The sequence below is a fragment of the Lathamus discolor genome, chromosome 3 (genome assembly GCF_037157495.1).
Source record: "Lathamus discolor isolate bLatDis1 chromosome 3, bLatDis1.hap1, whole genome shotgun sequence".
Classification (NCBI taxonomy): Eukaryota; Metazoa; Chordata; class Aves; order Psittaciformes; family Psittacidae; genus Lathamus; species Lathamus discolor.
Genome location: NC_088886.1, coordinates 80,717,142 through 80,744,913, shown reverse-complemented (window position 1 = coordinate 80,744,913; position 27,772 = coordinate 80,717,142). Strand labels below are relative to the sequence as shown.

At 38.3% G+C, this 27,772-nt stretch overlaps 1 long non-coding RNA gene across 1 annotated transcript; it reads left to right on the top strand.

Annotated features, from left to right (window-relative positions):
• Positions 1-26,458, top strand: LOC136011074 (uncharacterized). Its single transcript, XR_010611187.1, has 5 exons — positions 1-133; positions 1,433-1,684; positions 4,544-4,647; positions 6,625-6,710; positions 25,664-26,458. It is a non-coding gene; the product is annotated as an uncharacterized LOC136011074 (long non-coding RNA).
• Positions 26,459-27,772: the final 1,314 nt, after the last annotated feature.

The following is a 27,772-nucleotide window of genomic DNA, read 5'->3' as shown; positions in this document are numbered from 1 at the left end:
TTAATACTATGTTCCTGAGAATACTTCATGTATGTCTGTCCTCAATCAGAAGAGGCGTGCTTTAAAGAATTGGCCCATGACCATGGAAAGAAGACTGCTGGGATGGCACTAGTTGGAATCACTCCAGAGCACTGTAAGTATTGTGCATCGTGTGCATTAATGAAAGGCACTGGATAACTTTGGAAGAGGGGAAGCAATATCTGTATTATTTTATAAGCCATATATATGTATAATTGTACATCTTACGCATATGTATTTTAAATCTCAGCATTGACAAACTTTGCTATATTGAGCTAGTGAAGTATATGAACCTAAATTGTAACTTGCTGTGTTTGGGGAAGCACAAATGAACAGTGTGAATCTGGAATCATTCCATGTTAATGACTGTGCTTCGTTCCAGTGGTTTAATTAGGGAACAGTGTCACATACTGCCACACAATATTGAGTTATCTTCCTCTATCTGGTGATCTTTTGGCCTCAGTGACAAAAAAGAGCACAGCCCTCTTTGGAATGGCTTTGAAGGCATGAGATGAAAATACTATTCAAAGATGGATAAAATTAATATATCCTTTTAGAAGTACAGTGAAGTTAACTGACCTGCTCAAGGTTTATTAGCAAAGTGTGTCAGTAGTCAAGAGCATCATTTCTGGCTAGCTAAAGTAAGAGTTTGTGTGTTACACCTATTTCAAAGGTGTTCAATGATGACTTTGTGGGATGTGAGATTGTCATTCAGTGCATTAAATTGCTACTTTTTGAGATGTTTTTGACCCTTCATTGTTCACACTTGATGTAGCAGTGCTGATTTCTATGCTGCACAGCTAATTCAAGTTGCTGTCTAAAAATTAAGCTTTGAATCCTGTCTGAATACCTGTGGAAGTAGGCCCTATATGACCTGAAGTCGTTCCAAAATCTTATTGTGTGAGAATATAGCTTTGTTTTGGAGAATCTATGCTGTGTTGCTGTCCTTTAACTATTGCAGGGGATTCTATAGAATGTACTGGTGAACAAAAAATTCATTTCAAATAATCCTTCATTTAGTAGTCCTCTAAACTAGAGAGGGATTACAAAGAATTGGAGAAACTGGATGCAATATTAGCAAGGATTCTATGATTCTATGACTCAAATTGCATTTTCTGTTTAAATATTTTTAAAGATTGCTCTGATTTCATCTGTATAGTAAACTTTGGACTCATTGAGTTTGCAGGTAATTTTGCCACTTATTTCAGCAGGATTAAAATTTTAGCTACAACATGCAGCACTGCAATGAATTTTTGCTGACTTTTGCCTTTGAATAACTGACTCTTTAATGTTTTTAGTATCAATACCGTAGGTGACTTTAGTCTCTTTTGGTTGTGAATATTTAATTTTATTTGCTGTTTTACTTTGCTTATTTTGATGTTAAACACACCCCTTCTTTTGAACTTCTTCTCAGCAAACATTCAGCAGACCAAATAAACACCAAGAGGAACTCTGGAACTCATCCTTGTCACAGCCATGTAACAAAATTGCCCAACATATCTCAATGTCCAGCAAAATTAGTGTACCCCACAGCAGAATCATCAGAATTCATTGATCCTACATGTGCTGACCCAGTGTGATGATGTACCTCATCCAGTGGACTCTAATTCCTTGCTGCTTCACAACAGTTGACCTTACCTGCTTTAATACTGTTTCTGCACAACAGGTACAAAGCTTCCCACCCCCCCCCCCCCTTTTTTTTTTCCTCATCCAGATTTTTTGAAATAATTAGGCCAAAATTAAAGCCATGTTTCCTAACCTAGTTTTGGCTTCCAGTTTGCTGCTGCTTTGTCAGATCTTACAGGAGTATTTTTCCTGAAGTCCATTCTGTTTAAATGTAGTCATTACTGAATGGTCCTGTCTTTGCGTGATTAGGGTCTGATTACTGTTGGCTGATTTCCTCTGATGTGCCTCTCCATTAGAGCAGACTATGTTGCTTGGGATGGAGAAATATGTGGTGCAGCAGCTACAGTTCAGATGAGATTGAACTGCCGATGGGACCCCTCTCTGAGAGCGCACCAGAATTATAACCATGTGAGAAACTATTTCATGTCTGTTGCAGCATGGTGTGGCTCAAGCTTTGAAAGTTTTATAACAGCAGCTTTCATTTTCACTGAGACAGACACTATTAAATTTGTAGTGAGCACTTAGAACTTCCCAGATTCTGCCAAATGAAGAGTAAAAAGAAGTGTGCAAGATACTCAGATAGCAAAGTTGCAACTGGAACAAGCAGTTTAACTTTTCCCTCTCTTCCTACATTGTGAACAGTTTAGCATTTTCTCCAGCTTACTACTCAGAGCTATTAATTAAATAGTTGTAGGCATTTGTTTGTGGTACGTATTTTGCAGGTAGGTGACTGACTGCCTGTGTTTGGCAACTCAGATTCTGAGCTGATATTTTTGATTGGATGTTTAGGTCACATGATGTGTTTCCTTTCTCTGACTTGATGACCTTAATTTCTTTTGATTAAAGTTTCCTCAATAAATGTTTGGTTCTTAAATTATCTGCAAATAATTCTTTATATGTAGAAAATTCCCTGGTTTCTTCACTCTTGCTGATAAATCAGAGGAGTGCTGAGTATCTATAAAAAATAGTCATGACCTGAGAGATCGGGACACAAATTTGAGTGCATATTTGTGGTGGGAAAATTAAACAGTTTTTTCAGTTGTCTACATCCATCATGAATTTGAAAGATATACAGTTCAGTGAGGTTGGAGCAGAACATCATATGTGTCATTCTGGAATATCCTCCCTGGTTATAAAAAATTAATTGATAATATTATGTTTAGAGAAGGATATTGGTGCTTTTAAATCTCAATGTTTCCCCAGGAAAGCAGCATTTCTTTTTTCTCATTATGGAGTGTGCTTTAGAGCTGCAATGCATTTTTATGCAAGCAATCTGTTTTTCTGTCCTAAGCCATTTCCTGTCCATGAATCACCTGCAGACTGGAATAATTCTATCTGAATCTTTAAGCTTAATGCTGATTTAAGATTAAAATGTCACTGTTGTGGCATATGGTTCAAATCTTGCTGTTATGCAGCCAGTTACATACATGCTGTCTGTATCTTCACATCCAGCACTACAGAGCTCTCTACAAAAGTACTAAGCTCAGATATGAAAGGAGAGGAATGTCCTCGGTTCCTCTTGACTTCAGTTGGAGCTAACACCACTCATGCTTTTGTAGAACACTGCAGGATGAGCACTGCTATGCAAATCACTTCCTTCTGTGGCTAGCTGAAAGTCAGCAGTGAAGTATATGATAACAGTGTACTGACCTTAAAAAAAAAATAAAAAATTATATATATATATATATATATATATATATATATACACAGCTTTACATGCCAGGTCAGTGGGTTAAATAATGTTTTTCTAAATAGGAAAAAGTGCCAAAATGCATACACAGTATTGTAGGGGAGCCATAACCACAAGCCTAAACTTTCAGCTACCATAGAATCATAGAATAGTTAGGGTTGGAAAGGACCTTAAAATCACCTTGCAGAAAGAAGTGTTTTGCACTGTTTTGTGAACGTTTAGAAAACCAACTTAGACTAATGTTTCAGTGTTATTTAAGCAGAGTTGGGTGCATTCTGATACATTCATGTCCAAGCAGGAGAGGATGGCAAGTCATCTCATCTCATGATGATCCTCCCAATGAAATCTGATCATACAAGTAATTTCTGGAGTGTGGCTTCATTGCATGAGAACATGACAAACTGCTGTGGACTTTTATTTTCTGTCATACAAAAGCAAACACGCATTTTCTTGTGGTGCTTGATTTTGCTTGAAATCTGACTATTTTGATATTGAACTCCCTGTGGTAGTACTTGCAGGGCTAACATGGCCTAAAGGAGAAAACCTTGTGGTGGAAAGGCTCACTGTTTATTCCACAAAACACAGCATCTCACCTTTTCCTTCAGGAAAGGCTTGTTTATTTCTCATTTGTATCTGATCAGCCTAAGATAAGATGCATCCAGCTTTGCATCCCTACCTACTGCTATGGTTACTTATTTTGAGGTTGGTTTGTGAAGTGAGGAAGAAACAGCTGAAAAGCACTGGGCACAGACCTGCACTTCCTGAAATCACTGGAGTATTTCATACTGATTAGACCAAGAGTTGGAGCAGATTCACAGGGTTCAAATGAAGTAATATAATGACAATGTCAATTAAACATGGCTGTTTGCTGTTGTCACAGCAAATTGTTTGCTGCATTGCACTGCAAACAGTTCTTAAAAATAGTGGGAAAAATCATGGTTTGAAGGAGTAAGAGGAGCGCTAGCTGCATTCATACTCTACATGCTGGTTACTTTTAATAGCCCGAACCACAGACATGAAAAGTGTTTCTAAAGAGGCAGCAGTGGAAGAAGAAAAATGTGTGCCCAGCTTAAACATCTTATTTTAACTCTGAATTGTAGTGAGAAGACTGTTATAATAAATCTTGTGTTTAGGCACTCCTTTTATTGTTACTCAGTTTAATGGTTCTTCAGATTTTCTTTACTGAATCCTCTTTCTTTTCTTTTGTAGATGTTTAAATCTCATCCATACATCGTGCATTGTGAGGGAAATTGTCACTGTAGACCTGATTGCAATGTTACAGTAGTGCAACTCAACTGACTTCTGCCTTGCAGGTTTGTAAAGTGAGATCAGATCTGGGTCACTACTTAGAGTGTTGTTTCTCAATATGCTATGTCACTTCAGTAAAGAATAAAATATTACCAGTAGCTCTCCAGCATCTGTTTAGAAGGAAGTGCATCTATTCACTCTCTCCTTGTTTTTCCATCCTTGTTGCAGGTAAGATTTGATAAAAGCATCTGAGAAACAATAGAATTTACTTGTTTCAAAGGCTCTTTTTGAGGGGGTTGTGACCTCAGGTAGTGATATCTTATACAACAATGTTGATAAGGACCTTTGAGTTATTCTTTTTTGTACAATATATCATGTTGTTCAGGGAAGTGGAGGAATAGGTGAAGAAATAGCCCTCTAGACCAGAAGGCATGTATTACAGACTTTTTTGTTGAAATAAGTTCCCAAAATTATTCTTAACGGAAGATATCTTTAAAATTTCCAGTAACAAGAGGGATTTTTTTCTCCTCCATAATTACAATGAATCCTTTCTTGGATTTTACTTAAAACTGGAGCCCATCCCACCTCTTGGATGTCGGTTTCATGCCGAATTCCACAATCTAGGAGTAAACTAGTAAATCTAGGAGTAAAAATAGGGATGCTGGGGAGGGACTCTTTGTCAGTGACTGTAGTGACAGGACAAGGGGTAATGGGTTAAAACTTAAACAGGGGAAGTTTAGATTGGATATAAGGAGGAAATTCTTTCCTGTTAGGGTGGTGAGACACTGGAATCGGTTGCCCAGGGAGGTTGTGAGTGCTCCATCCCTGGCAGTGTTCAAGGCCAGGTTGGATGAAGCCTTGTGTTGGATGGTTTAGTGAGAGGTGTCCCTGTCCATGGCAGGGGGGTTGGAACTAGATGATCTTGAGGTCCTTTCCAGCCCTAACTATTCTATGATTCTATGATTCTATGAAATTTAAAATTAGAGAAGCTCAGCAAGGACTCTCTGAGAAGTTTGATGGTTTTTTTTTTTTCTTCGACTCAAATTTCAGCTTCTATTTTGTCACCCGTGTTTCTATTTACCTGTCCTTGTGTTTCATTTGTGTAATTGAATTGACTTCAGTGCCTCCCTATCTATCTTGAATGTTGGCTTAGACTTTGTGTTATCTATGTTAGACTTCACTAAGATTATAAAAAACATGGTCTGCTCCTTTTCATTGTGGTCATTATTCAGGGTGTTTTTTCTAAAGCTGAGTAGCATGGAGTACTCATCAGGGTGTGTAGGAAGATGGAGTACCATGTAGCTGCAATTGCAACGCAGACTGCAAAACAAAACCTTTGCCTACTTTGTCAGTTATTTTACAAGTTGGCCTTTAGAGCTATGTGGAACCCTGGTTACTTTCAGCTTCTCAACATTTTGCAAATCCAGAAAATGCAGTGTGCCATTTTTCTGGAGTCACGGCATTTAAGGAGCTGTGACTTTTTCCACCGCTACAACAGAGGGCGGCAGCTGGCTACTAATGTGTGAATCACACGAACTTCGCGTTATCCCTTTTGCTGTCATCTTGCCACCTGCTGGCAAAATACGGAAGGCAGCAGCAACTGAAAAGCAAAGCTTTCGTGCTGTGCAGACAAGGCCTCTCTGCTGCTTACACTGAGAGCACAGTGGACCAAGTCCTGTATGTTACCCAACAAATCTAGGCGTTTTATGCCTCCAAGTGAATCGCTTTATTTAAAATACCACAAGAATTTTTCAGAGGGTCCAAAAGTGTTAAACATTCAGCTTGAAAGAGGGGAGAAAAAAAAAAACCCAAGACCCTTTCTGGCTCATTTTCTCAGTATCAGCTTAAAATGGTTTTGTGCTCTGTTTGAGGGTCTGAATCTAACACTGCTTCTGCTGAAGTAAGCATAAAGCTTGTATTGACATGGTTTTGTGCATATTATGTATATTAGAAGTAAATATAAAGTTCACTCCTATGCAATAACTTCAATATTGTGTTTTTAAATGGTCACATTTAATCTTTTCTGTTAATATTTGAAACAGCTACCTCACAGTGCCAGCTGAAACACACTGAGACAGTTTCTCCAGATTGAAACAGTCAACAGCTCCGGTGTTTTGGATAGTACAAGGTGAGTTTGCAAGATTCTTTTTTTCTTTTAATGGCAGCTGCTAGAATTTTAAAATTCTTATAACTGTTTCTAAATTACTTTCAAAATGCAGCTCTTGGTTTGCCCTTACTTCTTTAGAATATACTAGTGAATCAGTGCCTTCAAAGTTAATGAATAAAAGCTACTACACAGTTGAGATATTCCTGTCTAGGACAAGTATTCCAGGGACTCTTGTGACATTTCTTAAAGACATAGGTTGCAATATTTTGTTGTTCTGCCTTTTTTTTTGAGTTTTCTTATTACAGGATCCTATTTTTAATGTAATTTTTATCTGTTATATAACCAGGGAAATAACGTATATTCTCAGTTTTTAATAAGCTGGTTTGTATTTTACTTATGCAAGACTTACCCCTTCCCTAAGGATGCCATTACTGAGGCAGTTATAGTATATGTTTTAATAACTTCTAGTAATAGATGTATGCTTATCTGATGCAATTTAAAAATAAAGCATTATTCAGTTTTCCCAGATTTTCATAAATAAGGTTGCATCACTTGAAATTTGTAATATAATGAAATATGTGGTGTAATGCAAGTTGAACTTTTGTTTTTGTGTATATACAAATATGAAGCATATGAGTGTTCATGCAAACTTTCAAACATACCTCCTTCAGTGAAAACTATTACTTCATCATATGCTCAGAAATGCTGCCTCCAGTTAATGCTGTTTTGCTGTTGGCTCTGCTATGATGCTTAATTTTTAATGAAATTAAAGTGTAGCTCTTCCTTTATTCTTGTTCTATTTCACATCAAATTCCTGAAGGAACTGTGCAAGGGCATCAGTGTTATTTTTCAGATCATGCACATTTTGCAGTCACTGAGGGTTCAAAGCCCATGACAGTTTAAATAAGGTGGCCATTTAAATTGCAGACCTGAGAGCTTTTAAATTTTTAATATTTTATTTCTGAATAAGATGATGGCATAATTTAAGATGTTATTGAATGGAACACAGTGAACTGCTCATGATGAAGTAGGCTTCACTGAGGTAACCTTGGCAGTGGGGGTGATGGGACTCCTGCCAGCTAATCAGTCTGAGTATATGAATTGGAATTCCCAGTTGGGCACTGAAACCTGGACATTGTCTTTGGATAATTATTATGTCAGAGATATTGGATAACTGGATAACAATTATCAGATAGACAGGTTTTCTGTTTACCAGCAATGACTGCCAGAAGGACATTCATTCTCCCAAAGCATATAGTTAGACTGTTAATCTGTTGTGTTTGTTTAAGCAAGGCTACAGTGACTCTTCAGCTTGCAAACTAACTATAATTCCACAAACTGCTTAAGCTGACAGGAAGCAATGCTGCTGCTCAAAGAGGTGATAATACTCTCATTCCAACCAGCTGGTCATTCCAACAATTTCACTCTCTCTTCTTCTATTCCAGCTTCCTCTATTTCACCTCAGCTGTTTATGCACATGGTAAATCAGTTTAGAATGAGCTATCTTTAAAAGCAATGAACTGGCTGATTCTGGTACAAAAGAAGCTAGAGAAATTAAAGCTTCTAGCATGAATGATGATCTGATTTTGTTATGTGAAGACAGTGATACAGCCAATTTTTGAGTCATTTGTGTCATTCGCAACCTCCTAAGAACACAGTATGATGATAAAACAGTACCAATGCCACCTCAAAATCACACCAGGTAAATCACCTGAAAATGAGTTTTCATTAAAAGCACACAATAGCTGGCATTTCAGTTTAAGGCTGCAATTTTTGGTATAGTAAGTCAGTGCACATGGAAGATGTGTGTTAAGCTATATCACCTTAATCACCTAATTATTCCTCACTAACAAAATACAATTTTTCTTGACCTTCCAAACACACAAAACCAAACCTGAGTTCTGTTTTTATTTGCTGGAGTGGGACAGTGAAGACAAGCACGCATGCTATGCTGGAAGCATTGTGCATTGTAGTTTCATGGGCCATATTTTTACAATGTCTTTCTAAGTAATGAAAACTCTGGTGTGATATCTAATGTATCAAAAATCAAGTGACAAAACTGTCTAGTTGAGTGGAACCCACCAAATTGAATACCTGTTAGGAGGATAGGTCTGCTGTCAATTTTCATTGATTGGCTGAAGAATATTGACTTTTTTCATGCCAACAGCAACTGGTAGCAGTGCTTTTGTAGGTGACAGTGCAGCAAGCCTCCCTCTTTAAATATTTCTGAAACACTTTTGGAAGACAATCCAGTTACATCCTAGAGTAAATTTCAAAAGTGAGCTGGGATGAAAGCTTCCTCATTGTTGGGCAAAGAATAAGAAAAATGTTAGATTACACAGAGATAGATTAGTATGGGTGGGTTAAAATGCCTCTGTAGAAAACTAAGGCTTGTTTTTACTTGAATTGCTATGATGTTTTTTTATTTTGCAAGACAAAAGTAGTAGTCTTTGTGACAAAATAGTTAGAAACCACTACGTTTTTCTTAGGAGAAGAGGCTGAAAGTACTCTTAAGTTTTTAGTTTCAAATGTGGATAAATAAGAGTGCATGGTAGTCTGAAAAGAAATGACTGGTGTAGATTGAGAAGGTAGAGTAGAAGGTCTTGCTTCCCATTTGTCATATGAAAAGGAAAAACAGTTAGTATTAAGTGACACTCTTAAAACTTATAAGAGCAAAGAGTTCTGCTGCAAGGTACTGAACAACTTGAGTCAGAATAATTTGAGGCTATTTTGTGGCTATGAGAGTGATTGTTCCATTTCAATGGGGAAGGAGCACAGAGAAAAGAGATCCTTAGTTTTCAGGGCATGAACAGAACTTACAGGTTTTAAACTTTCACTACAATCACCTTTTTCTGAAGCACTTTGAGTTCTAGCTGCTACCAGGCATAATTGCCTGTCTCAAACTTGCTTTAATAAGTTCTGACAATTATGCATATAAGCATCTCATTTTTATGCATGTCTATATGCCATTTCAACCCAATTGATTGACCTTTACCTCAACACTGGCAATGGAAATAATCTGTAAAATATACTCCTCTCATTTGGCAATTTATATTTTTTCTTTCTAGTTATAGAATCTGGTCTAATTCCCTTCCTTCCTAAATATGTACATATATGTGTGTGTATACACTTACAGATGTTTGTGTGTATATATTTTCTATATGTGTGCATATACTTGTTTATGGCTTGTTTAGCATAGTAAAGTAAAAACTAAGAATGTGATCATTTTTTGTGGAGGAGCTAGAGATGGAAATAAATATCAAAGCAGGAAAAGTTATTTAAACTGAAAGAAAATGTTGGCAAACTGTAAAAAGATGTAATATGGTTATAAGTAAGCTGTGTCAAGTACTTCATAGAAGACTTCAAACCACCATTAGAGTTAGGCTTTAGAATGGCATTGTTAAAGCAGTATGAGTAAGAAAACCCTGACAGTTTTAATTCAGGACTTGATAAATTTGAGCAGATTAAATCAGCTATAGGTTGGACCTGTAACCTAGGAGATCCTCTCCCCAGTCCCATAGCCCTAAATGAATAGTTTCAAGTGCTACAATATGTCGCACTTGACATATAAATGTAATATAAAATTCACTTTATGGGGGATAACACTCTTAAATGTGTTAATACAGCATATTAACTGTTTCTCTTTAAATTTTAGTGTTCAGTATATTTGTTTTGAATAGTAGGAGAGAACTGCTAGAACCACTCTGTAAAACTGCTTTGCAAGTTGCCATAGCAATTAAATAGTAGAGTTCTACGGTGTTCCTTTCTTGAGTCTTAATTTTGTCATACGACTTCTAAAATAACAAGCCAAAATTTCACATTTTATCCTCATTTTTCTGGCTAGAATTGATCAAAATAATTTTGAATTTGTGTGATCCTTGCCCTAACTGTGCTGAAATACATCAACCGTTTAATTTCCCCATAGTTTGGATTCCTTCTGTCTGGTTAGATTCCTCATGTTACTTTGTAGACAGCACAGGGCACAACCAATGGTTTCAGAGGATGTCTAACAACCTGGGGATCTGTTCTTGTGTTTTAAACATTGCTCCATTTGGCAACACTTCTAAGCTGAATCTCTACTTAAAATAATAGATGGGTGTTTTTATTTTTTTTCCTATCTGTTTTGCTGTTGATCTTTGCAATTATGCACTCAGGCAGAACTTAATAAGGGAGCTCTGCTTAGACTCTTCACTTATCGTAGATTTTCCCAGAGGCCACAAATTAGCACTCAATAAAAGATTACTTCTGTCCTGGAGTGTTTTCAAATCAACAGAAGAAAGACTGAAGGAGGGAAAAGAGAGAGTGATAACAGACATGTGACAGAGAAAGAGCTGAAACACCAAGGACTGTATTCAGTATTCTTGCTATAGTGACCAAGGTGGAGAAAGGCTTTCTCAAACAGTTCCAGCTACTTGTATCATTGTACCCTTGTTCGTGGAGATGAGTCCTGTGTTGTTAAATTTCTTCTTTCATATATTTTCTGTTAACAAATTATATCTTTTTCAATAACAGAGCTCTCTAATCCTGTTTTCTAATAAGCTCCTGTGTGTTAGCCATAGCCTGGTGTTTTCTGGAAAATAAGAAACACTTCATGTTCAGACATGTTTCTTCCCATTTAAGTGAAAGTCTGTGTGATTAAATGGCTAACTTGCATATGCCAAATCTACATTTGTATTTGAAATGAGTTAGGTGTCACTTCCCCTGGTTTTCTTACTGGGTGATACCAGCCTATGTATTCTGGCATGTCTCTGGACCCCTGTTTGGCTGTGGGAAAATGGCTGTACTTTGTGCTGCATTCCTGAACCAGACAGATTAGTTTGGAGGGGGTTTGTTATGAATCCCAAGAGCTTGAGCTGTGTGGTTTCTGGCATAAATACTTCCAGGTGTGAGGCTTTGCTGATCAGTTGTATCAGGAGAGCACTATTCCAGAGCCTGTCTTGGAGCAGGAAAACTGTGGTGTGAACAGGTGATCGTTTCCTGGATGATGCCCTTAGGAGTAAGAGTAACTTGTACAAACCTCAAATCCTAGGCAAGATAGTATCATGTGCCCTTCCCCCTGCCTGATAAAACAAGTAGAGAAAGGCACATATCTTTATTCCTTTTGGAGGGCCTTCTTGCAAGGCCTTCGGCTCAAACTGGGATTCTTAGAGATATTGAGTGTTAAAAATATCAAAGTGATATAAAAAGAAATAATCAAAGAACAGTTTCAAGAGAACCACATGTACATTTCTTAGCAAGAATCAGATGTATAGAATAGGTTCTGTTTTTATTGATGGCATTTAGGAGAGAAATGGGCTCCAGCTGGAAACATGCAGCTAGTCATTTCAACAAGTCATGTCTTGAAATATTTGCCTTACAGGCACGCGCTTTTCTTCTCCTTTTTTTACCAATTAACAATTACAATGATCAGCACAAACAAGGGGCAGTTCAACTACTCCAATTTTGAAATGCCTGTTCCTGACCTCCTTCGAAGAGAGGCTCAATAGCTACCCCCAGCTGTAAGCATAGGTGGTATTGTAGTCCCTGCAGTGGCAGGCCTTTATCCAAGATGTGGTCAAGAGAACAGGTCTTTAAATGTGGAATACCCCACTGGGATAAAACAGAATATCTGGTTACAGGTATCTTAGTTCTAGCCCTTCCCAAAATAGCATGGTCTTTTAATGAAATACCTTTACCAAACAAAGAAAAGTTCTTTGCATAAACTTTGGGTTTGGGAGGGTCTTAACTGAAGAGCCCAGATAACGCTTTACATCTGAGCACTATCTATTGTGCATGTAGAACATACTGTATGTGTACCTGCTTTTACATGTATGGACCCACATGTGTGTCTATATATGTACATGCATGCACATAAAGACACATATAAATCATGTGTGTGTGCTTATGAATCTTCCCAATCTGTTTTCCCAGGCTTTTTCTGGGAAGGAGTGGGAACTGGGTAGGATTCTGAGACTGATGGCTTGGAGAAGCCATCTGTTGGCTCTGATCCAGTTTGTAAACACTTTTGTATTGTTGCTGTGCCAAATGTAAAACATGTGTTAAGAAAGTGACAATCAACGCGTTTACAGTAAGGGCATTCCTGTACAAAACCTCTACTTACTGTTTAATTTTTAAGCAAAAGATGATGTATCTATGGTCATCCAGTATCGTTTTGATAATGCAAATGAGAAACCATGTACTTCTGTTTTTACACAAATTGTCAAAGTGCAGCTGATACTACAAAACCGAGCTGATGGAACTGAGGCGTTTTATGCTGACTGAAGATCTCATCTTGTGCTCTCAGAACAGTTTGATGCCTTGACAAATGCTTGGGTTGTTCACTCACAAAATAATTCTTGTGCATAGATAAAAGCTCCAAGAAATGTCTCAAATGTAATAATCTTTTGTTCTGACGTACTAACTTTTGAATTGCTAAGAAGCATCCGGAACTACTTAGGGCTTACATTATTTGTATTCAGATTGTATAGTTTATAGAGGGAGTTGGATGTAATATGCTGCTACTTCTTCCACATTCTCAGTGCTGTACAGAGAACATCAGTAGTCAGTGCCTTAGAAGTGACAATGAATACTTCCATAAAAAGGAATCACTGCCATAAAACTCTTCCATTGACAGGGCAGAGAGAAAAAAATACTCTGAAAAATGCAAAAGCCAAACCAAAAGCATATTGATATAATATCCTTTCAGAGGTAAGTGCAGCTTCTGCTTTCCAGAAAAAGGAGTTGGTGAACAACAGGAAGCAGCTTCCATGTGTATAGCTGTACAAACCCTCTTTCAGCTACAACCTCAAGAAACTTTTTCTTTGCCTTCAGGGTCATGAAGCTAGTGTTTTTTGAGACTGCACTTGACTTCAGGGCTCTTCCTTTTCCTCCTTCCAAGCTTTGCTTGTCCCATACCTTTATTTGCAATTCCACCTATACAGTTAAAAATCGACCGATTTTTTTCAATTGCTCTTGCTCAATATGGTACCCTACACTGAAGTTTGAAAACAATTTTCATTTTGCAAAGAAACTTTATAGTTTTATAGCATGGGAACAGCAGTCTTGACTTCAGCACTGCTGTGCATCACCCACAATGGCAATGTATTTTAGCAGGAGATTCTCAGTAACGGTGTGACAGTGACATGGGAGATTTCATCTTTTTGAAGGATTCACTTTGTCTCATGTTAGTCTTCAATACTCTTCTGTATATAGAGCCAAAGATTTGCTTTAGTGGGAAGCCTCCTTGAGTCTTTTGTGATTTGAGGCCTGATCCATACCACTTAAGTTGAAGAAGTAATACTCCCGTTGTTTGCAGGAGGCTTTGACTCAGACTTAAGTGTCTTGGAAGGGTTAGGAACCTGATAAAAATTCTTAATCTGGGGCATCTGGTTTTAATGGTTTCTTAAAATCTCCTTGGTCCTTCCTTTGTGCTACCATAACTAATTTAGGTTGTACTTTTCAAGACCCATTTCATATCCAGAAGATAATTTTTCCAACTGGAAGCTTAACATCAAGCCAGTTTCGCATTCTTCCATGCACAATAAGCAGAAATATTAAGCATTTTTAAGGCCCTTTTTCCATTACTGCACAGTTCAGTAATGACAAGACAGAAAAAATTGTTGCAAGCTAAATATCCTCTGGGATTTGTATTCAGTAGTAGGATAATTAAGTAGAATTGAATTACTGAGAAACAGAAACCTCTGTTCTTTAAAATCTGTATCAAGAATGATATTAATTACAAGAGAAGAATCTGTCAGTTTACTGGAAGAGAAGCTTTGTCTATGAGATTTCTTGGGGGGGGGGGGGGGGGGAGGGGGCAGAAGCACAAGCCACAATATTATAATGCTGCATATAGCTGAAGATAGGATTGAGTCATGTGACCATTATGTGCTTAAGTCTTCCATAGGAGTATTCAGATGTAGAAAATTAAATAGGTCACTTTCATTTGTGGACTAGAGGCTATTCTTTTGGACATCTGATTCAGTATTATGGGTTTGTCTGTGGTAGACTAGGCAAACACAAAGCCATTTATCATGGAGTATTTTGGGTTGGAAAAGACCTTAAAGATCATATAGTTCCAACCTGCCTGACATCTCTAGGGACACCTTCCACTAGACCAGGTTGCTCAAAGCTCCTTCTAACCTGGCCTTAAACACTGCTGGGGATGGGGCATCCACAACTTCTCTGGGCAACCTGTTCTAATGTCTTGTCACCCTCATAGTAAAGAACTTCATAATATCTAATCTAAATCTACCTTCTGTTATTTTAAAACCATTCCCCCTTGTCCTATTCCTACATGCCCTTGTAGAAAGCTCCTCCCCGGCTTTCTCATAGGCGCCCTTTCAGCACTGGAAGCTGCTGTAAGGTGTCCCTAGAGCCTTCTCCAGGCTGAACAAACCCAGCTCTCAGCCTGTTTTCATAGGAGAGGTGCTCCAGCCCGTGGATCATCTTCAAGGCCCTCCTCTGGACTTGCTTGAGCATGCCCATGCCCTCCTTATGCTGGGGGCCCCAGAGCGTAAATGTTTTATTGACTGTACAATGAGTGTCATTTCAGATGAATTTTGTTTCTGCAAACTTCAATATGACTACTTTTAACATTAGTTTGTTCCTTTCTATAACTTGATATGCTGGCTAGAGGTTGCTGGGACTAGCCTTCTCAACCCAACGTTTAAGTGTTTAAGGCCACTCTTGCCATCAAAGCTGCAAAAATACATCACCACAAAACAGGCTTGCTCAGAAAGTTCTGTACTTGTAACTAAGATAACGCAGCTGACTTTATCTGGTATAGGGGCACTTTCATAGCAGCTCTGCTGGTACAGTTGATCAAAAGTGCTTTGGCACCAGACTTTCCTCAAGTTTTAAACATTTGTAAAAAATGAAAATGATGAGCGCATCAACAAAGGAGTTGACTTGAACCTAACAACACTAAGAACAGTGGCTGCTGCTGAATGCAGGTAGTAATCTTGCTAAGGTGGATACTGTGGTAATTTAATAGTAGAGTCAGTTTCTCTGCTTCATGGTGATTTTAATTCCATTCCTCATAGCTATTTTCTCTCATTACCTGGGGTATCTAAATAAGGAAGTGAAAACTTGGTACCTATGTTCCTCTGGGTGCTAGTTTGCTCCTTTCATGCCACCCCTGAAAGCTCTGCTGCTTGCAGGGTGTTTTCCTGTGGCTGCTCCCAGCATTGTGCAAGCTGTAGAATCAGCGGCAATACAGCAGTCAGCACTGCCTTCGGCACCATGTGCCTCTGCAGTGCCTGCTTGTTAGACTGGAACTTTCATCTCCATCAAATAGCTATTTAACTGTGATTAACAGTTACTACTTAAGATACGTTGTTCAACTGTATCCTATTTGACTTGTGACAGGCATTCTAACTATTTATACTGGATTAGCAAATCTATAGCAGAGCTGTCTTGGCTGATTTAGTAATTTTTTTCCCAGTGAAGCTTGTGCTGTTTTTAGTCAATAGAATCCGGTGTTTAATGATATGGAATCTAGTGACCTTGGATTGCTAAAACAGCATAGGCTGTGTAGTCTGCTTATGCTATTGAAATACTAGGGGGACTTGTGCTGGTGTACTCTATGTGACTAGATCACATGCTTGAAAGTCTTATTAATATGCTTAATCTCCTGAGCAGAGTGAGGAGAGAGAAAAATTTATACAAGTTGTGATGTACTCACAGCTGGTATTGAGAAGAACTAAAGCAGTATCAATGAGCTGATCTGACAGTGGCTTCAGAAAGTGGTTGGTTGATCTGCTACTTGGGCCTAGATGTCTCAATTTCTGTCATTTTATAGGAAAGAAAACAATGCTTTGGTGATATGTCTTATTTTCAGAGGGTTTTAGTCAAGACCTTTAAAGCCTATATTAGCAAAATAGATTATATATATACTGACAGTCCTGAAGTGCTAATAACCAAAGGTATAAATGAAGATTACTTTCTTTTTAAAGGCTTTAATTTTCAAAGCAAAAGATATAATTTCTCTGTTCAGCTTATTTAAAAAAGGACACACCTGATCATTCTCCAGTATGGTATGTTATACTAGTTTTGCAAAGCTAAAAGATTTCCAGTGTAAGAATTACTCTTTTCTATGAATACTGGAAAGCGATGGCTATTGTGGGGCTTACTGTTTGTGTGATAAAGGGGAGTTTTCAAAGTTGGCTGGGAGGTGGGAGGAACACTGTAGGTAGACTGCATTGTCTGGTGTGATATATCACTCAGGTCATGCAGTCCATCAGGCACTGGCCTCTCCTAGTGGCTTACTTCTCTGGCGGTTGTTTGATTTTTCATTTGAAAACCAGCTTGTGACCTGCTTGTTTTGTATTCTTTCACATTGCTAGTAGGAAAACTTCAGCAGGCCAGATCCTTGCACAATCTATACTTTCAGATACAAGTGCTAGGATCATAAATGGGTTTATGAAGTTTAGGGTAATAATCTGTGAAAAGGACTGGACTTACCAGCTCTCCTTCCACATGTGTGGGTTATATAAGTGTTAACAGTGATCGAGAGCTGTGGAACTTTTTCTTATGGGTGAATGAAGCATTCAGCACCCAAGCATTGCTTGGATGAAAGTGGCTTCAGAGCTGTCAGAAATAAGTCCCTAAATAAATGTCCCTATGAGTCGCTTTGATATAGGTTTATTCGCTTTAGATATATTATAAATAATGCAAATTTAATATCCATCTGGACAGTAAGTTTTTGCCAACTGCTACCAGACCAGCTGCAAAACTCACTGACTACAAGCTATGCAGCTCCCATGTGCAGTCAGAGCCAAGAAGGAGCATACTGCTAATTCTCCTTCAAGTGCTTGGGCTGGTATGATGTACTGGAAGTCAGATTAGCAAGCAGGGAAAGTAAGACCTTATGTATGGACATGCACCTTTGTTTAAGTAGGTCACTTGGTGAGAGAAGCCAGCTGAGATCTAATCACCTTTGCTTGCAGTGGCCTTCATGATTCTTGTCACATAATTTTCTATTTTAATGCATGTCTGCACTTTGTGTGGCATGCTGTAATGATAAGAGCTACAGAAATACATAGAATCTTTACATATGTATGATTTTGATAGCTCCTTCTGTTTTTCACATTGTTTAATCTTTCCTGGCTTGTAGGATGCTTATCTGAATGAAATGGTAGACATCCTTAGAGAGAGGTCCCTGGTGGCATCTTCAGGCTGTTTTGGCCCCTATGGTTTTGTATCCACTCAGCACTCCCTAAATATTGGTGATAGCTCCCATTTCCTTGAGCAAGTGGTCTGCTTTGTTTGTCACTCAAGATTTTGTTGATGTTCTTCCAACTGCTGTGTTTTGGAATGCAAGTCCCAGTGGACCTGAAGATGCTGATGAGGAGCCTAGGGCTAATGCTCTGTAAATTGAAACCGAAAGCTCATAGCAAAGGCAATTGAAACTGATGACAGGGGAAAATACAAGGGCTAAATTGGAGATGGATCCAAGATTATTGCAAGTTTTTTTTCATTAAGAGGGTGTTCTTTACCTTCAGGGAGAGATCCATGCTTTCTGACCATTTATATTTGTAAATTGGCTAATATATTTAGCCTATGCTTCGAACACCCACGTATATATTAGCTATATAAAGCAATGCTCAGTTACAAAAGGAATACAGCTTTCTAATAAAGAGTTCAGCTGGACAAATGTAGTTATCTTAAATTGAAGGCATCTGATATTCAGCCATGCTCTACAACTGCTTTAAAGTTCAGGGCAGATTTTCAGCTGGCAAAAATCAGTGTCAGCTTTTTGATTGCATTGGATTTATGCAGGTTAACATGAACTGATAAGCCAGGCATTACTTTGTTGCCTTGGCATGTCTGTGTTTGTGTGTGTCTGTTGCTCTGTTCTTGCTGTTCAGCAACCCTGGCACTGCACTTGGGAGTTTTCAAGAGCAGGGGGAGCAAGCAGCTACATTATCTATTCTGTCTTTTTTCAGACTACAGTGCATGGTCTGCTGGGGATTAGTCTTCTCTGCTACGGAAAAGAGCATCATAGTACTTTGGTGGGGAGGCATGCATTAATGTATGTACTTAACCATGAAATGCATAACTAGCATCTTCAGCAATAAGCTACTTTGAAAGTCCTGATTATGGGAGGTTGGTATGTTATTGTATTGGTGACTCAGGTTTTTTCTCAATGTTGGTTGCATTGCACTTCATGATGAAGGTATTTTTATGAAGGGGACTAGGCTAAGCTAGCATGCAAGCCCTGGACATCTCGGGTTTTGTGTTCAGCTGTCAGTCACAGTGGTCTGGCTTTTCATGCACTGGATATGGGGGCTACCCTGAATCCCAGACTTTGGGAAATATAGGTATTTATCTCATCTTCATGGCTTGACTCGTTTCCACATTTTCACTTTGCTTTGGAAGGCTGTTAATATTTCATCGTGTAAACTTTTGGCTGCTCCACAGTACTTCTAATGCAATGGTTTTCAGTTTTATGCAATAAAATTAACATATAACACATCTGGTTTTATTAATTTTAACAAAACCTTATAGCAGGAGTTGAATCCTGAGTGGTTTAAATTGAATTAGATAAATATATTTCACTTTGATAGCAGGTTTCACCCAGAGAGCTCAGATGTTATGCCTTGTCAGTTGAGAAGCAGATGTATAGCACAAATATGACTTGACCAATACACAAAGAAAGGAGAAACTATGGGAATAGTTGTCCTGTGTCAGTGCACCTGCCCTTGGGTTTAGAGTTCAGGATGTGCTTGCCTGCTGTACTGGGGGAGAGCCCTGGTTCTGCCATGCAGCTCTGATTGTAGAGTGTTGGCTTTTCATTTGTAAGCTCAGTGTGGAGAGCGTATACGGCATTATCTGGATAATACAAAACATACATATCAAAATGGAAACCAACAGACATGACAGAAGTGATCTCTAGATACTGAAAACAGTGCAGTATAGAAGTGTGAAGCCAGAGGATAACCTAGATTGAAAATTAGTCTCATGGTTGAAACCCTGCTGAAAGCAGGGCCAACTTTGAAGATAAACTCAGCTTCAAAGTTTTATCAGATTGCTCAGGCTCACAGTAATGTAGTTCTGAGTAACTCCAAAACTGGAGATGTCACAACCTCTCCTGGAAGCATGAAGACACCCATTGAATTCTGATTATTATAGGAGTCTGAAATGAGACTTTATTTCTTTTGACTGTAAATATGTTGAACAAAATACATCGGGAAATGCAACTCTGTTAGGTCTCTAGTCCTGTCACTGCTATGTGTCCCCAAACAATCCCATCCCAGATTACAGTAGTAAATACAGGTAGTAAATAGGAATGGATCTATGTTGAAAGTGATGACTGTATTGTATCAAAGGTTAGAAAACTGTTTGTCATATACAGAATCTTCTTCACAAGAGCTGAGCTGTGAGAATCACTTCTCTTTGAAGTTGGTGTTATCTCTGTACTCTAATTTCATCTTAAAACAGAACAAATAAATACTAATGTTGTTCAAAACTATGATCTCTCCTAGTAAACCCAAGGATTAAAAAACTAAAAAGGGGAGTTTAGCCCCTTAGGCATTTATGCAAGCCCAGTCACCACAGCAATGAAGCTTGCCTTTCCCCAGCCTCTAAATTTGCATTTCTGGGGTTACTCTGCTGTGCTCAGGATGCTCTGTTCTGAAGAGAGACATGCTGGAAGGATTAGCAATAGAAGAGCTGGAATGAGGCAGTCAGAGCTGGAAGCCAGTGCAGTGGTTTACCAGATTTTGGAACATCTGCATGTCTCACACTTTCTTGCTAGTCCTGCTCTGTCCTCTTCTGAGGTCCAAATGTGCTCAAGGTTGCCTTTTGGGGCAGCCTGTGTAAGGATGAAGATATGATCTGTTTCCTGGTTTGTGTCAGATTCATGCAAAAAATGCTGTGATGACAGATTCCATATACAGTGTGAAAGAAAGACCTATTAAAGAATACCTTGTTTGTAGAGATTGTCAGTCTCTGCTTGTGTTCTTCATCTGTGTGTTCCCACTGGGAGCTTTTTTCCAAGTGTCTTTGTGCCTGGACTGGCATTACTTTGGGAATAGGGCCCAGACAAACTGCAAAATACTGCTTAGTGCCATTCATCTGTTTCTAAAAGAAAGAATTATTAATAGTGGTTTCAAGTTGCTTTTTTTACAAACGTTCCTGCAGACAAGAGAATTCTACCACTTAACAAAATCAGCGGAAGCTACTCAAAGTCTTAGTAATGTCCCAAGCATTTAAATCATTTCAGTGAAAGCAAGTCTTCCATTAACTCACCATGAGCATAGGTGCAATTCTTCTTTATGTGAGTAGAAAAAGGGAAGATGGAAAGGTTTTCTTCATACAAAGGAAGTTATACAGTTTCAGATGAGCATATCTTCTGTAATACTTGTTACATTTACCCACTGTTGTTACATAAGTGACTATGGGTAGAATGTTACTTTCTAATGAAGAGTTCATAAAATTTTGGTTTTTCTATTGTTTTTACTTGACCCAAAGTAATTGTATCATACAGAAAATCAGCAGAATTTCTTCAAAACTGAACTCACCCTGGAAGTACTTATCCCAAGTCCTAGGTGCTAGAGCTGGCTGCTTTTAAAGATTCAGAACTTCAGCTACCCCCGTTTTATGGCTTTCATGTTTACTTGTCCTGTATGTACAGAGAATGAAATTTGCTTTAGGCTGGCCATTCAAATTGTTTACTGAAGTTCAGTGTCAAAACTGCTAGACCCTGTGCACACTGAGATGTTGTAAAACCTCCACATGTTTCTGATGAACTCAGCCAGCCCTCAGATGCATTCAGCTTGGTCCTGCTTCTATTAAAATCCATTTTGTGAGAACAGGTGCTAAGATCAGCTTGTTACTGGGTAAAGCTAATGAGTTGGAGACACCCATCATGATGCTGGGGTGGGTGTTGAAGTCCGGTAATGGATTTTGATGGCCAAAATGTGCCATTGTGGCCTCTAATATGTGCCCTGGAGGACTTTATTGCAGCTGTAAAATAGAGCTTTTAAAATATGAAGCATATTTCTAAGAATTTATAATTAGTCAAAGATTGCTTTTGAAGAAAATACTGCAATATAAAGTAGCTAATTGAGCAATATAAGCCATAAACACCTCAGGGAAACCCTTAAAGGGCAATTTTAAAGTTGACTTTAGAAATCTGCTGGACTTTTTTTTTCAAGTAGCCCTGCCTCTAGCAACACTTCTTTCAAAAGCTGTCGGGCAATGAGGAGATTGGAGACAGAGCTTTACTTCTATGGAAGGAAGTGGTAAATTCCCATCGACTCCCACTGCCGGTCCACTTTCATAAAACAAGGAGGTAGAGAGAAGAACTGACAGACACTGGTGGAATAGGAATAGCTTCTGGGGCCTCAGGAGGCTTCCTTTTTATGACTTTGTAAAAGTTATTTTCACATGGGTGAGGAGAGAAGGCATGTTTTATTTTCCAGTGCTCTTTTTGGATCTTGGTCTGTATGGCAATAGGAACAAAGATGAACATGCAATTGATATATAAATTTGAGGAAAACTTTGCTATAGTACGGCCATTGATGAAACTGGCTCTTCAACTCTGTAGGGCCAAGGCTTCATCTTTAGTTGATGCAGTGTTTGTACGCTTTATCCACTCAGCTTAATCTCTGCCTGCATCACCTGCAAAATGGAACAGCTTTTATGTAGTTTCCAGAAACCGGTTGTGGTTGCAACATTCCCTGCAATCAGTAGATTGAAGATGTTATATTGTTTCCACTGGGGAGCTTTTTGTCAAATTTCAAATGAACCATTAAGTAAATCGGCAAATTCTAAAGCTGTTCAACATTACCTATTCTTTTCCTCAGTCTGCTCATGCAAAAATGAAACAAAGCTGTTAATATGTTTTTAAGCTATTTCAAAGTTGATTTCACCCCTTCTAAAAAAGTTTTAGTAAAATTTTGCACTTTTTTAATTTTGTTTTTATTACTTTAAAGTTTGTTGCTTTTATACATTACTCCTGAATTATAGTAGGAGTATTAACACATATTTCAAAATTATTCAAAACTGCTTTCCAGTTTTCCTGAGTTCTGTTAGCAGTAAATGAATATTTTTGTATAAAATTTATTTAGTTTTCATCTAATAAATGAAAAACAACACTTCTAAATGAAGTGAAATTTATTGTACTGAAATTGTTGAGCAAAATTATATTTAGAAAATGCTGTTTGACATTGCTCTTTTAATGGAAAATCCTGTTATTTGTAGTCTGCTGAAGCAGTTACTTGGGCCTGACTTCAGGTGATCAGTGTAGTTCCTCACTGGGACTTCTGAGATCCTAGTGAAGCAATTATTCTGATGATGATTATGATTGCTTTCAAGGTCGAGATCTGTAAATCACCCAGTTTGTTTGAATTCTTCCAGTCTTTGCTTAGTACAAGAATGCAAGGAAGGTCCCTATGGAAATCATTATTCACAGTCCAACAGCTGCTATGGACATATTCAGAACACAAATAGAAGTTATTGAAGCCCCTGCGATATGCTGACTCTGGTGTGGTGGTTAAATAATTCACCGTCAGATTAAAGAGCTGATTTGACAGACTTGAGCAGCTATAGGGAATTGGCTGAGATATTGCCAATGTAATTTTGTCCATATAGTAGGATTAATTATAAATCCCAATCAAGCTGTCTTTGGAGACAATGCAGGTTTCAAATGAGCCCAAAGTGAGGCTAGAGGTTTGGGCTGAGATTTCCATTGCTATTTCAAGTATTTGGGAATTCCGGTCTCACTGAGATGAATAGAAACTGGGCATCAAACACTGTAGGTGGCTTGCAAATTACAGTCCTGAATTTTAACAGTGATCTTTTAGTCCAATTGGGATTTATAATAGGGGTATAAAGGTAATAAACCCAAGGTCTGGCATCTTTGTGAAGACAGGCCATGCCAGAGCACATGTGCAAAATTGCAGGCACATTCACGTACTCTGCCTAATGGGTCAGCCTATGTGGCTTCCAGTGATGTACTGTCTTTATTACAACATTAGTGATTGAGAAAGGAGCCTTAATATATTAATAATCAGTGCCTTAGGCCAGGTATCAGGTGGCTTTTATTAGGGCAGTTTGTGTGGTCCCACATTTAACTCTGTGGATATAGAAGTGGAGAAACCACCATCACCTTCATTTATTTTTCATATCAGATAGCTGAACAAACATCTTTCAGATCTCTGGCCCACCTCTGGCTAAGCTTTCTGCATTATTTCAACAAATAAGAAATAGATTTATGGCCAGAGGTGGGTAACTATTTGTATACGGGCAATCCTATTGTTAGCATCAATGCAATTGTGGTCATTCTATCTTTATTTTCTTTTTTAAATCAGTGTAATAAACCCACCAACAGCAACTCAGCACTGCTTGATTTTAGTGCCTGTTAGCACTGGGATGAACTTCAAGTATTACCTCAATTAGCACTACATATATCGTGATGAATTTGTATCCTGAAGGAAGCAGATAGTTCTCATCTGGAAAACTAGAAAACAAAATTAGAAGTGATGTTTTATTTTTAAAATAAGGCACAATAGCTGAAAGTGCTGGCCTATTTGACTGCATTGCTCAAGAGCCAACTGTGTGATGTGGGGCAAGCAGAGAAGGCTAAAACACTTACCATGGCGATAGTTTAATACTAGTAAAATAAGAGCATTTTTTTTTTTTAACAAGGCTATTTTCCCCTTTTATCTTTACCAGTAGACTTGCATGGGAATCTTATTTTTCCTTGAGAGGCTAGTTCTCCAATTAAAATGCACATGGAAGGTGCAATAAGAAGAAGGAAGGACCAATAAGAGGAAATAGTGATTTGTAATTTTGATGAATCTCTTGATTTGGGTGGCCTGGTTCATGATCTTTTCAATTTTGGTATAGGCAATGCGGTACTCTCTTTACATCTTTCTTGAGGTGTACATGCACTGTTAATTCATACCAGACCCTGAAAAAAAGGTTAGTTTGTTCATAGGTACAAAACAGAGAAACTAAATGATTTCCTGAATTGTTGTTGCCCAGAGGAGCAAAAGTTGGTGCCCTACTCAGCATTTCAGCTCTCCCAGGCCAAAGGTTCTTGTTTCTTAGTAGCTGGTCGACTTGTCCCTCCTGTCTCTAACCTCATATTCAGGTTTCAGATAGGTTTCAGTTAGTTTGCTTTCCTTCTCTCTGGGCTTGTTTTTCCCTTTTTCATGATGTAAGCAGATCCTTTGAAATATCTTTTAGCCTAAAAAGAATCCCAAGACTGTTTAAACACAGGGAGGTATTTACAGTCCTCAGAACATGTTTGAAAAATAAAAAGTTAATATTTTCTGCTTTTATATCCTTGTTGCCAGAAGTGCTGAGCTTTCTGGTGACTTCATCTAGCTTTGGTGTGAATTGGCATGACAGTGACTCAAAACCCAGGTTCATTTTCTCAAATACTTAAATAGGTGCCTAGTTACCAAATATAAAACTGGAAAATGTTGTCTTTAGTTGTCTGGACTGGGAGGAGAAACAAAAAGCTACTTCCTGAGGGGTGTTTCATGTTCCCTGGAGTGTTAGCCACTGTAGCAATTTCCTTTTCAACAGGCAGGATAAATTCTCGGTTAAGTTTCTCTTTAGCTATCTATTTCTTCAACTGACTTCTTGTATCCATTCCAGTTTTGCATGACAGTGCCAGAAGGTGCCAGGGAATTCAGCACAGAATGTGCCTCTAAACTGCCCAGCTCTGCTGTTACATTCCTTTACAAAGAAACCACATTTGGAGCATTTGCTTGCCCTTACTCTTTAAGCTCCACACATAGAAGTGCCATTAGGGGGACTGTGGTAAGGTTTGCACCTTATATTGATCTAAACACTCTTTGTTACAAATAACCTTAAAGTTCAATACTGTAGATGATAAAGAAGATAATCTGGGCTGTGTATTAACAGGCATTAGTATCTTGTCAGCACAATAGCTTATTTCCAGATGATTATAATTAGTTGTTTGTTTAAACAACATGTTTCAGAGCTTTACATTGTCATTTTGCTTTGATTACCAGGAATGAACTCTGAAATAACTGATGTTGACACAGGTACAAGTTCTGACTGGTCTGGGCAGGCATTTGGTCATGTGAACTGCACTCAGCTGTATTTTTATTGCCCTAAAACCAGGCTTCTAATGCTGGCAGTCTAGAGGTCTGCTCCTTCAAGTGCCTGCTGTGAAGAAACTGATCCAAAGAGACTAAGCGTGGAGATTGTGTGGGACTGGTAAGGCTGAGCCCACCAAAAAGAAAACCTTCGTATGCTTTATGAATAGCTCCCATGCTAATACAGCCCAGGGCATAACAAACTTGGTGGTTTTGGCATATTATCAGTTTGAATATGAAACTCAAAGGAAACCTTGGATGGTGTGAACACAGATGTGAACCAAAACCACCAAAACCAGAAGAGAAGTTTGTATAACCTAATGAGAACTGAAACTAATTTTTTCATATTGTTTTTGTCTGAAAGTGAAATGCATCAAGAAATGAAACCTTTGTAGTACCATCTTAGTGAAGAATGACGCAGACATTAAAAACTACTTCTAAAAATGTGTAATGATCTACTTTGAGTGGTCAGCAGGGCCACTAAGGAAGGAACAGAGACAAGCCTGGGGACAGGGAGGAAGCCGCCATCATTTCCAGTGAGGCACACTCAAATTCTGATTCAGATTCATACTAGAATCACTGCCATTCAATTTCTTGCACTGAGTAAATGAGTTCTGGGTGTTTCAAAGGTTGATATTCCAAACAGAAACTGGATTCACTCTTGCACTGTAGGCCTCTCAGTTAAAATAAAAGTCCATTTCCATCAAATGGCCTGTTTAATTTTTTTTAAATTTTCACTTATCTCCCTTATTCATTTGTAATTTGCATTTATCAAATATTCAGACATGTTTAGGACCAGATCACAAACTCCAGTCACAATACTAGTTGTATGAAGAATCAATAATATTACTCGTGGGTTCATCATCCACAGCACAAGGTCACTAATATGCCCATAGTGATATAATAGTGAAAAATATTATCAATCAATGACTGATTTAATTCTTTTTTCTGAGACAAGTTTAATAATTGCATTGTGGCAACAGAAAGGCACTCCAGCCAAGGTAATACTGTATTAAGTTACTGACCACAATCAGAGCTATTCCCTGCCCCAAAAGGCTTTTAGTCAGTGTAGAAACTGCAGTGCCTGGGCAGGAAGGTACGGTAAGGACAGTACTGAACACATACAGGTGTTGCAGCAGAGGAAGAGAACAGTGGACTGGTTCTATTGTTAACTTGTGTCATACATGAAAAGTCATGTGTGATAAAGCAAGAGGAGGCTTTTCTGGAAGTGTAATGAGGGTAATGAAAGCTTACATTGCACAATGGGGATCAGAAGGCTGTTATTGTGACAGAATGCAAGGGGTAATGGTTGGACTTGGTGATCTTAAAGGTCTTTTCCAACCTAGATGATTCTACTATACAAGCAGAGTAAGACTTTTACTTGAAGGCCCTGAAATAAAGATAGTATCTTACCCAAGTCCTTTACACTAAAAGCTGATCAAAGTTGGAGAACTGTGTGAGATTAAAAAGAAAAGATCATTTTTTCTTATTTGGTGATTGCTGTGTAATTAATTGCTTGCTTTTTGAGTGTCCTTAAATTCCTGGGAAGTGACTGTCATAAGACAGTATATTCAGAAGAGGGCAGCATCAACCTGAACAACTAGTGGGGAGCACATTTAATTTAAGGATTTCAGTCTAAATGGGAGACACTCCAAAGGGTAACACAAATACAATTGTTAAGTTTGTTAAAACCAGAATCTGGTTTGTATTCTGACATTAAGACAAAGCAAGTCCATAATCCAGAATTACAGGAGCATTATATTGTCTCTGCAATGTCATGATAAAACTTGTTATTTTCTAATAGTAACACATTCCTTACAGTGGTGGTTACTACACCTTAGATATGGTTATAACATCTACAGCCCTCTAATTACAGGCCTTTTGAAACAAAAATGGAAATTAAATGAAGAAAGGACCAAAATTCTGTTTGTTCTGTAACTGAAATGCTACTGAAGTCATAGCCACAGCTAATGCAAACTAGGTATCCATATAGTTGGTGACACACTGGTCCCAAGGATCTCA